Genomic DNA, 12,577 nt, shown 5'->3' with positions numbered 1-12,577 from the left:
AACACACGTTTCTACACAAGCCACAAGCCTCCAGTGTCATTTAGTCTGTTTTACATTTACTGACAGCTGTTAGGACTTTCATTTTGCTGGTTTTCAGGTTATAAACTAAAATAAAACACAAGCTTAATTTGCCTGTATTACATTTTAGGTCTAATTAAAATGTATCAGAAGGGTTGAATTTATGATCACAGGTTCAGAAATTGATATCTTTCTCATAAAATAAGTATTATATTGCTAAGGTTTGATAATGTAAAGCTTCACAGTTATAGAATGTGTACTCAGGTCCCAGCTATGCAAATGGGACACTCCACCTCCTTCTATGCTGTTTGGAAGTGGTCCAGTTATCCCTCCCCTTACTGCAGTAAGAAGCTGTACATTGCTGCAGTGGGAGGTAGCTGTCTGTCTGACTGCTGCAGGGATCCGGTGAACACACTCAGGGAAAAGGTAAACCATACTTATAGCAGGCAGGAGCTAAGATGCATGTAGATCTTTCTATAAGGTAGACAAAGTGAAGAAATGAGAAATTTATATTTGGGGAGTTTGAAATATACAGAGACACACATTAGAACACAAATTTGATGATGGATGTGGAAGGTTTTTTTTTCTTTCTTTTTAAAGGGGGCACACATGGTCATACAATATTTCTGAAAAAGGCAAAGACATGTTGGCTCAGTAGATGCACATTAATAGAGAGGAAAGATACAAAATGCAGCTTTCACATTCTTTCAAAGTTAATTGACATCAAATAGAGAGGAAATGGCATCCTGTTGTTCGGCAACCATCCAATTGCATTATTTGGAGAGGACACAGCTTTGTGTGGCATTATATCCATACTATTCATGCTAATTTATTTGTTTTTTTCTACAATGGTTCAGAAATCTTTTATGTTTCTGTTCATACAGAAAAAATGAATTATACATTTTGATGGTAAAATAAAGTTTATAGTGTAAATTTCTTTAAATGACAACATTTCAATAACAACTTTTATTATATTTTTCATTAACATTTTAAAAAATATTTAAAAAAAAAAAAAAAAATTCACATATTGCATAATTCAAAATACAATAATATTTTATGACATAGAATCCCACTCACAAAGTAAAAACAATGAGATTTGAGATGAGGAAAGAAAGCAATTAATTTACTCTTGTCTGCAAGTCTTTACTTCCATAAAACATTGCATTATGCTATACCCTATTGTATTATTTTCTCTATTAAAGCTGGTCACACTACATGTGTGGGCTGCAAACATTTATGAGACACACGTATGAGAAACAGTGGAGGGGAACCATCAAGGAACCTCTCACCATATGAATATAAGTATTGATATATATTTTCTTTTCTGTTTAATCTGAATAGTATATACACAGCGCCTGAATTGTTCTTTAAGTATTTTAATTAAGTGTTTTTGTAAATTAGTGTGTGTTTTACATCTGAACTGGTTTGGGCAGCAGTTGATTTTTGGAGCGAGAAGTTTTTTTTTCTTTTAGAAACATGTAGACTTGCTTGATGACATTGTGATCTTGATAGAGTAAGTCAGACCCTCTCCGAGGACAGTGGCAGGGGTGAAGGTTGACTGGGGCAGTTCTCCATGTTAATTCATAATAATGGTGTTCTAATGGTTGCTCAGAGAGGCCCAAAACTCTTATGAAGCAGAGGTGCTGAAGCTTGGCTTGAGGAATGACTTTCAATAGATTTTAGCAAGGAAACAGTTCTGTTACGCCTAAAACCCTGACCTAGAATCGGTTGCAGCTAGAGCAATTAATTTACCCCTTGTCTCCAAGTCTGTACTTCTTTACAACATAACATTATGCTATACCTTATACTGGGCACAGGGCCTGTTATTTATTCCATATATACTGTTTTTCTCTGTTAAAGCTGGCACACATCATGTGTAAGCTGCAAACATTTGGACCTGCCTGTTGAAGTTGTGATCAGATTTGATAGGGTAAGGCACAATAACTGGTTGACTGACAACCACAACAAGATATATGTGAGATCATCAGTCAGCAAGAACAAATGTGTCAATGTAATACAGTCATTCATCCTGATCACTTAATGACTGGATATTTTTCTTCCTGAGTGAACAGTGATGAGTGAACCTCGGTTTGGTCATTTGGAATATGTGCATGATAGCTTGTTTCTCTCTGCAATGGTTCAGAAGCCTATTATTTTTCTTTATGTACAGAAAAGTTGAAATAGACAATAACAACGTTTATATCAATGTTCATTAAAAATGTAAAATAAAGATATTTTTTTAGGAAAGTCACATATTGCATACTTCCCAATAAAATATTTTCTTTTAAAAAAATGAATATGGAGCTCCTGTAAATGATCAAAATCTAGAACAATTTCAAACTGTTACAAATTGTTTCATTTATCTCTAGTGGCCAATGACCACATTGATATGTATGAAAAGAAGAACAGATAATTGCACAAAACTGTATGAAGAAAAGTTACAAATTAAATATTGTTATAAAAAGGTAGAAAAGGGACTATCTTTAGTAGTTAGTGCAGCATTTCAGCTAATGGGTGTGAGCAGGTCTGTCCCACCCTAGTCTTACTTTATTTATTATGCAGGATGTATGGAAGTCAAAAGCTGAACATGGCGTACACCCAAATTCTAGCACTATAGAACTAGTTCTAGATGAACAAGGCTCTTCTGAAAGCTTCCAACTGCACATATAATAAAAGTGGTTCAATGACACATGGAAAGTATTAGTGAAGCATGTTTATTGACAAAACAAAATGTTTTGGAGGCAGCCCCAACTTCATTTACTCACAAAGAGCTGTGTGCCATCTTTGTTTTGCAAACAAACATACAGTACACCTATGACAATGAGTCACTAACAAGTTGCCTGTGCAGACTTCAAACCACTTTTTTTTCATATATATATGTGGGTTCATGGAAGTCAACATAATGTGCAAAAATCCAACCGAAGATGGTGAGAAAGTCCCTCACTATTGAATATTAAATAAACTCTGCAGTTTACATGACCAAGGCAAAAGACTCCTATTGACTCTATCCCCTATCGTAATGTTATCTGCTTTTGCTTCTCCCTAAACACACACTGGGTTCTAACTGGCTTTGTCAGCTCTTAGTTCTGTGCATCAGAGAGCAATTTGACTAAGTGGCCAGCAGATGTATGGAACCAAGAACAGTCAGTGGCAGTCCATTTTCTGCACTCTATTTCAAAGCGTACGATACGCTACTGATCCTGATACACTAATCTGAATTGCTTGAGGGGACATGGCTCCAATCATCATCCACATTTATTTATATAGTGCCAGCAAATTTGTTAGTGCTTTATAATTGGGACCAAACATAGTAATAAAACAGTACTCAGTAATACAGACAGACAGACAGACAGAGAGGTAAGAGGGCCCTGCGTGCAAGCTCACAATCTATAGGACAATTGATACATAAGGTTAAGTGCTACATATTGCACATTGGCCCAGTTAGATTGTAAAGGTAAAAGTGCTTAGTGGGCTATATAACCCAGTCACAAAGCAATAATGGTCAAAGTGTTGTTGTCTTGTGTTAACTGTGTAAAGGGTGGTAATAGGGTAATCTAGGGAGGTTAATCGGGTGGTTGAGGAATTTTATAAGCTTGCCTGAAGATATAAAATTTCAGAGAATGCTTAAGAATGCTTACATGTTTGAAGAGTATAGGAAAGTGTTATTGTGCAAGGTAGGGGATTCCACAAAGTCGGTGCAGCCAGTCAAAAGTCCTGTAATTTGGAATGGTTGTGGATGAGATATGCAGATCTAGTGCAGAATGAAGGTGTCTTGTTGGGAGAGATTTTGAGACATGTGAGGAGATATATGTTGGTGCAGTTTTGTTGATGGCCTTGAATGTTATTAGAAGTATTTTACATTGGGTTTCAAGAAAAACAGGCAACCAATGTAGAGACTGTTAGTGGCTCAGCAGCGGAAGTAGAATTTGCAAGAAAAAGAGTCATGAATCACACCTAGGCAGCTAGGGTGTGATTTATGGGCATGTTGAAAGACCAGCTTATTACTAGAGATACTCAGGCTATTTTTTCTGAAAACTGAGCCCACCCGCACTTAGGGGATCCGAGAAGACTCGCGAGCCAGCTCGTTACTTTCGCGCATCATTGGATCTAAATTGGGGCAAAATGTCATTGTTAAAACAGAACAAACAATCCCACAAGGGGTTAATGGCGCACACTATGTGGGTGGAGGAATATACACAAATTAAATTTACCGAAGATTTAGATATGTTTATGCATAATCAATATATATTAATAAGAATAGAAATAGAAGGATACTCTGGTTTTCCACTACTGCACTCCCGTGGTCTATGGCATATAAACCACTATCACACTTATGTGTATCAACCAGAACGAACAAAACAGGTTGCGCTGTGCAGAACTTATATAATGTCATTGTTGCATTGTCGGATCTCATGGGTTTTGGATTCCATAAGTACCTCCCTCCCCGGGAGATCCAGCGCCATTGCTCACACAGAAACAGGAGTAGCAGTGTTCTTGTCACTCTCCAGTCTCCAGTGACATTGCTCAGTGCCATTGCTCACAAAGAAACAGGAGGAGTAGCAGTGTTCTTGTCACTTGACAAAAATTGAAATGATTGGAAATTAATGTTATTGAGGTTAGGGATAAAAAAGCCAAATTATGTGATTTTAGCAAAAAAAATAGGGATTTTAGAGAAAAAATCAGGATCCAAAATAAAAACAGCGAGGGCGGTTTTGCCAAAACCAAAACAAAAAACCCAACAAAGTTAATCCAGATCCAAAACCAAAACCAAAACACAAGGGTCAGTGAACATCTGTACTTATTACTGAAGTTATAACAAACACACAGATAAGGGTCGCTAATCCACCTAAAATGTACGATAGAGATGCTGCTTATCTAGGCAGGATCTGGACCTGCTATAATAGATACAAACTAAAAAAAGGGGATAAGATAGCGCAATTCTCAAATCGGCACAGTTGTTTATTGATCAGATATATAAAACCAATATAAATCTATATCACCTTAAGTATGAATGAACATGCGAAGTATTGCAATATACACTGGATTGCTATTAGGCAATCATTGATATGAGGTACACATATAGAGTTATTAGTGCAGCTTGATATATGCCATTGCAGCACTTAGTACAGAAAATAAAATCATAAAATAAAATTCACCTGGGTTCCAGGACACCAAATATATTATAAATAAAATGTCACTATATTCAAAAGAGACTTGTAGAATGAAACTACACATCCAAGTGTGTGAATAGTGACGTCCTCCTTGTTGTCTCCTCCGCCAATATGCGGGACCTAAACGACATATAGCGCTGTGAAGTTGTCAGATGAGTTTGTATTGCCAGCGTATGTGCTATGTTCAGTAACTTGCGCTCCCCATTATAGGTTCACTTGTTCGATGTTGAATTATGTCAGCCCACCAGCGGCTTTTATGATTTTATTTTCTGTACTAAGTGCTGCAATGGCATATATTAAGCTGCACTAATAACTCTATATGTGTACCTCATATCAATGATTGCCTAATAGCAATCCAGTGTATATTGCAATACTTCACATGTTCATTCATACTTACGGTGATATAGATTTATATTGGTTTTATATATCTGATCAATAAACAACTGTGCCGATTTAAGAATAGCGCTATCTTATCCCCTTTTTTTAGTTTGTATCTACTTATTACTGGTCTGAAAGACCAAATGCTATATTAGTGTAGGTGGCCACCAAGTATCTAATGCAACTATCTAGCAGTTTAACCAATGACCAGCCAGAAATTTGCATCTGTTGACATTATCAGACAGCTAATTTTCCATAACAAAGGTCCTTATTTAGTGGAAATTTCAATGACACAGCACTGCACTGTACTACATTGTGTACTGATTTGATGATTTGGATCAGTTTTTTTGCTACTAATATGAAACAGGTGTAACTTGGACCTACATACTATGTTTCATTAAAGGAGCGTTGTCTTTATATTTACATGTCTACTAATTCATGACTTAAATATAAAAAAATCTTCTTGTCTTCTTTCTTGTTCCAACATAGTCCAAATGGAAAGAAATGAAAATAAAAACTGATATTAAAAAAAATGACCCACCTGTACACTACAAACCAACTAGCTACATGATTAAAGCCTGGAGTCTCCAGGACTCCTATTCATTGGCTAGTCATCCTGCCCCCACCACCCCTCTCCTTTTATTTCTCACCCCCTTTCTCCTGTCCTCTACACCACTCTCTCCACTCTCTACATGGGGAAAGTGCAGAGAGCTCACAAGAGGCAGGAAATCTGCCTCTCCCAGCTGTCAAGGATATTCATTAATTCAAGTCCAGACTTACGACCATTTGCGTAGCGTATCTTGCGTGATTTCACACTGCACATGCCCAGAAACCAAACTTAAACATCTGAACCCAATTGCACATAATTCATATTTACACTCATCTGACACTTATAACCAGTGGTGGGATTCAAATAAATTAACAACCGGTTCTCTGCCTTAATGACCGTTTTAAGTGTACAAAAATATATACCGAAAGGTAGTTTAATATTTCATGCATTTAATACTCAAATAAGAACAATAAAAGAGGTACACAAAACTAGATTATGTTATAAGGAAGTGTTTTGTGCGATACTGCTTTTACCCCCCTTCACACTGTGCCATGCTGCTTTTGCCTCCCTTCACACTGTGCCATGCTGCTTTTGCCTCCCTTCACACAGTGCCATGCTGCTTTTGCCTCCCTTCACACAGTGCCATGCTGCTTTTGCCTCCCTTCACACTGTGCCATGCTGCTTTTGCCTCCCTTCACACTGTGCCATGCTGCTTTTGCCTCCCTTCACACTCTGCCATGCTGCCTTTGCTCCCCCTTCACACTGTGCCATGCTGCTTTTACCTCCCTTCACACTGTGCCATGCTGCTTTTACCCCCTTCACACAGTGCCATGCTGCTTTTACTCTTCTTCACTGTGCCATGCTGCTTTTGCCCCTATTCACCCTGTGCCATGCTGCTTTTGCCCCTATTCACACTGTGCCATGCTGCTTTTACCCCCTTCACTGTGCCATGCTGCTTTTGGCCCTCTTCACACTCTGCCATGCTGATTTTGCCCCCCTTCACACTGTGCCATGCTACTTTTACTCCCTTCACACTGTGCCATGCTGCTTTTGCCCCTCTTCACACTGTGTCATACTGCTTTTGCCCCTCTTCACATTGTGCCATGCTGCTTTTGCCCCTCTTCACACTGTGCCATGCTGCTTTTGCTCCCCCTTGCTTCCGTTCCTTCACTTACCTGTCTGCTCTTCTTGTCTTTTGTCTTCTTGCTGCTTGCTTGCTGACTCCTCTCTGCGCTCCTTATTGAATGTCGGGTGTGAAGACATCACGCCCGACACACAGTGCGGACGGAGCAGGGAGAAGGAGTGCCGATGCCACAAACGGTTCTCTTTTTTTTTTTTAAAGGACCCTGCTCTGCCTACCAACGAAGAAGGTGGACTCAGTCTGCAGCCACCGATTCGCCAAACTGACCTTAAAATTAGGTATCAGTTCTGGCAAACCAGCTGAATCCCACCACTGGTTATGACCCCTCACAACTTAAGAGGCAGATCAGGTGAAGGAAGGGGTGGACTAACGTAGGTCATATACAGTAAAGACGTGTTGCCAGAAATGCATCCAATTAAAATCCTCTGTTTATCGTAGGTGCACTTGTTTTCAGCCATATCTATTGCACCTGCTACAGGAAAAGTGCAAATGCCAGATGATAGTGATGACCAACATGGCATAGTCTGTGACTAGAAAATGATATGTATGTGTCTCTGTAGCTATCACAGAACAACAGTATGCATTTAATATTTATTTTCAAAATGCATTGTATGCACTATTCACATTGAAAAGTTACTTATTTAGTTAGTTATTTTAAAATACTTTATGGATCTAAATAAAAAAATATATATATAGATTACATTTTATTTTTTTATTATTATTATTATATTGTTGCAGTTGTTATTTTCATTTATGATCAAATTAAAGTTTTGATGTGAAATATTTGTAAATATGCATATTCTTTAGTCTGTTATGTGTCTATGCTTACAGAAGGTACAGCTTATACAGACTATTTCAACCCCAATTGAAATTGTACTCTATCCTAAGAAAAGGTTTGATTTGAATATGGGTGGAACTATGCAAAAGTTGCATACTCTTTTCATAGACATAAATTACATCCAATTTGCGCCCAGACTTGAATCAGGCCCCATCTTTCATGGAGGGGATTAATGTTATGTGGAGGTATGGTATTAATATTTTGTGGTGTGATTAATATTTTGTGGTGAGCTATTAATGTTATGTAGAACTGGTGGTGGATATTAATGTTATGTGATGGCTCTTTTTAAATGTTGGAGTTGTTAGTGTAATGTGGGGTTGGTGGAGCTATTGATATATTATAGGGGCTATTAAAGCAATCCAAGATCTAAATGTGAGGGCTATTAATTTAATGTTGGAGTTTAATGGGAGAAATGTGCCTATTTATTAAACAAAATGCTATTAAGTTACTGTCATGGGTGTTTGGGGGGAGGAAGCCTGCTTATTAAATGTAGATGTTGGTAGGCTGACTGGGGAAATTTAGACCATCTATTAAATATATTTGCCATTAATTTTAATGTGCTTAGTGCTAGCTGTCTGGAGAACTGTTTGTATATAGGTATATACTAGAGACGTGCGTTGTCCCCCATGTTTTGGTTTTGGATGTGGAAAACGTATTTGTGTTTTGGTTTTGTTTCAGGTTTTGCCCCAAAATCATTAAATATTTTGGTTTGGATTTAATTAGAGATGAGCGGGCTCAGAATTTCGCAAATCCGAGCCCACCCGAACAGTGCGGATCCGACGGGATCCGAGCACTGTTCAGGAACTTCCGGCCGCCAAATGCATCCAAAACGAGGCTATGACATCCAAGTCTCGCGTCTGATCTCGCGAGACTCGGATCTCATAAATGCCCCGCTCGTGGCCGCCATCTTCATTCTCCCTGTGGTTACTGAAGAGGGAGGTTGATGTGCTCTGTCCTGCTGATAACTATACAAAAGTGGTGCTTTGTCCTGCTGAGTGCAGTAGTACTTTTCCCAGTGCTCTGTCCTGCTGATTCCAGTGGTGCTTTGGCCAGTGTCTGTGCTGCTGAGTCCAGTGGTGCTTATGTCCTGTATTTGTTTCTGATAAGTCCATATCAATTTGTTAATTAGCCAAAAATCTTTTAAAAAATTAAAAAAAAATCTCCAAAAAAATAAAAAAAAAAATATAAAAAAATAATTGAAAAAGTATAAAAAATATTATAGAGCAATATATTCTTGCAGTCCCAAAATAGAGGACCTGCCATTTCTATTACTACGTTCATTATTTCTGTAGTTCCAAAAAATAGGAACTGCCAGTTCTATTACTACGGTCATTGTTTGTGTAGTTCCAAAAAATAGGAACTGCCAGTTCTATTACTACGGTCATTCTTTAAGCAGTTCCAGAGAATAGGTACTGCAATCTATATTACATTTAATACGTTCAATTTTTAAGCAGTGCAAGAGAATAGGTACTGCAATCTATATTACATTTACTACGTTCTTTCTTTATGTAGTTCAAAAAAGGAGTAACTGCCAATTCTATTAATACTTTCTTTATTTCAGTAGTTCAAAAAAATTGTAACTTCCATTTATATTACTATGTTCTTTGTTTTTGTAGTTACAAAAAAGAGGAACTGCCATTTTTATTACTACGTTCTTTCTTTCTGTAGTTCAAATAAATAGTAACTTACATTTATATTACCACGTTAATTGTTTGTGCAGTCCCAAAAAAGAGGAACTGCGGTCTTAACATCCATGTTGGTTTTAGACGTCCATGCGGTGTCCGCCATCTGTGCAGTGGAATTCAGACCTGTTGAGGGTGATATATTGTGGCCCCGGTACCAAATTGGGTACCGGGGCCACTCCACTACGCAGTCCAGAAAGCTACCGCGGTGCAACGTTTTGGACTAAAAAGAATATTGTGAGGTGTTCAGAATAGACTGGAAATTAGTGAAAATGATTGTTATTGAATGTTATTGAGGTTAATAATAGCGCAGGAGTGTAAAAAAAAACAAAAAAATGGATTTTAGCGCTTTTTATGCTTTTTTAAAAATAGCTGTGCTGTGTTCTGCTCAGTCCAGTCCAGTGGTGCTCCTGAGTCCAGTGGTGCTGTGTCCTGTGCTCTGTCCTGCTGAGTCCAGTGGTGCTTTGTGCAGTGCTGTGTCCTGCTGATTCCAGTGGTGCTGTGTCCTGTGCTCTGTTCTGCTAAGGGCATTGTTATTTCTAAATTATTCCAAAGTTCTAAAAAATTTATTAAAAAGTTATAAAAAAATAAATATAAAAAAAATAAAAAAATTATAAAAAAATTATACGAAAAAAAAAAATTAGGTTGAAAAAAAATAGGTAGTACTATTTCAATTCAAAGTCACACTACGTTCACTCTTCCAGCTGTCACAAAAATTAGGTAGTACTATTTCAATTCAAATTCACACTACATTCACTCTTGCAGCTGTCACTAAAAATAGGTGCTGCTGTATAACTACAGTCCAGTGGTACTCTCCTGTGCCACAGATAATTTGTAAAGGCTTTGCCCAGTGTGTGTGGTTTAGGGGTATGCTCTCTTGTGCTGCATATAATGGAGTACCAAAATTTGGAGGATAAAGTAGGGAAAGATCAAGAACCACTTCCTCCTAATGCTGAAGCTGCTGCCACTAGTCATGACATAGACGATGAAATACCATCAACGTCGTCTGCCAAGGCCGATGCCCAATCTCCTAGTACAGGGCGTGTAAAATCCAAAAACCCAAAGTTGACTAAAATTTCCAAAAAAAGAAAATTAAAAACATCTGAGGAGAAACGAAAACTTGCCAATATGCTATTTACGACACGGAGTGGCAAGGAACGTCTTAGGCCCTGGCCCGTGTTCAGGACTAGTGGTTCAGCTTCACCCAAGGATCTAAGCCCTCCTCCTCCCCCCTCTCAAAAAAAATTGAAGAGAGTTATGCTGTCAGCAACAACAACAAAACTGCAAACAACTCTGTCTTCTAAACAGATGACATCACAAATCCCCAAGGCGAGTCCAAGGGTGTTGGTGGTTGATAAGCCTGACCTTCCCATCACTGCACGGGAAGAGGTGACTCCATCCACCATTTGCAGCACACCCTCTGCATATGCTGGAAGGATCACCCACAGTGTAGATCCAGATTTGGATAATCAAGGTGTCAATGTTGTACACCGGGAGGAGGCTATTGATGTAGCTGGCGCTGTGGAGGAACTTGATGATGAGGATGCTGATGTGGTTATTGTAAATGAGGCACCAGGGGGGGGAAACAGCTGTTGTCCATGGGATGAAAAAGCCCATCGTCATGCCTGGTCAGAAGACCAAAAAATGCACCTCTTCGGTCTGGAGTTATTTTTATCCAAATCCTGACAACAAATGTATGGCCATATGTAGCTTATGTAAAGCTCAAATAAGCAGGGGTAAGGATCTTGGCCACCTAGGGACATCCTATCATTTCAGCCACAGTAGTTTGGTAGGCCCTGTTGCTGAAATGATTGGTTTGTTAAAGTGTGCATGTCCTCTTTCAACAATATCAGGGTGGGTGGGAGGGCCCAAGGACAATACCATCTTGCAACTCTTTTTTTGGCATTATGTGCTCTTTGGGGCCTAGTTCTATCTCCATCAGAGATATTCCTGCAGGCCATGTCACCGGCACAGCTATGTTGGTGTTAGACATGCGCTGCATACTCTGTCTGATTTAGCAGAAGCTAGCCATTGGCCTTGATAATCAAATAGGCTTTCCGTGATATTACATTGTCAGGGATTAGGCTAAACAGAGTGTCATGGTATTTGAGATCCTTACCTTACTTACACACAGCGTACACAGCGCTGCTATTTGTTCTATCATAATAATGTTTAGATAGGGTCTCTACATATTAACACACTCCGCTTGCTCACATCACCCAGTTAAGCAAGCGCTATATAAGTGCCAACTTTTATACACGTTAGGCAGCGTCTTTAACGAGAATACAGTATCTATATAATTGTGAGTGCTTTAAGATCTTACATGACCTTTAATCAGGCCACTTTAATCGCTGCTCTATTACAGATCTCTGTACAGTGATCATCACGCATATTTTTGCAGAACCAATTTAAATATATAAACAGGGTGTCCTAGAATACGTACTATTTTATTTAAAGGAGTTTTAAGGGGCATTACACTCTAATAGAGAGACTCATCATTTCTGAATAAAAAAAATGCTCTAATTCTTGTTAAGTTCCCAAAAAGAGGAACTGCCATTTCTATTACTACGTTCATTGTTTGTGTAGTTCAAAAAACGAGGAACTGCCATTTCTATTGATATTTTCATTCTATATGTAGTTCACAAAAAGAGGAACTGCCATTTCTATTGATATTTTCATTCTATATGTAGTTCCCAAAAAGAGGAACTGCCATTTCTATTGATATTTTCATTCTATATGTAGTTCCCAAAAAGAGGAACTGCCATTTCTATTGCTACGTTTTGTTTTTTTGTAGCTCCA

General features: G+C 38.4%; 1 protein-coding gene across 1 annotated transcript in view; it reads left to right on the top strand.

Annotated features, from left to right (window-relative positions):
• Positions 1 to 353: 353 nt before the first annotated feature.
• The window catches only part of THY1 (Thy-1 cell surface antigen), a 34,210-nt gene continuing 21,986 nt past the window's right edge, over positions 354 to 12,577 (top strand). The window contains exon 1 of the mRNA XM_075190626.1: positions 354 to 444. The gene's annotated coding sequence lies outside the window, so the exon portion shown is untranslated. The remainder of the gene's footprint in view (positions 445 to 12,577) is intronic.

The sequence above is a fragment of the Mixophyes fleayi genome, chromosome 11 (genome assembly GCF_038048845.1).
Source record: "Mixophyes fleayi isolate aMixFle1 chromosome 11, aMixFle1.hap1, whole genome shotgun sequence".
In the NCBI taxonomy this organism is placed as follows: Eukaryota; Metazoa; Chordata; class Amphibia; order Anura; family Limnodynastidae; genus Mixophyes; species Mixophyes fleayi.
The sequence above is the reverse complement of the archived record's forward strand: the minus strand, read 5'-3'. Positions and strand labels throughout refer to the sequence as shown.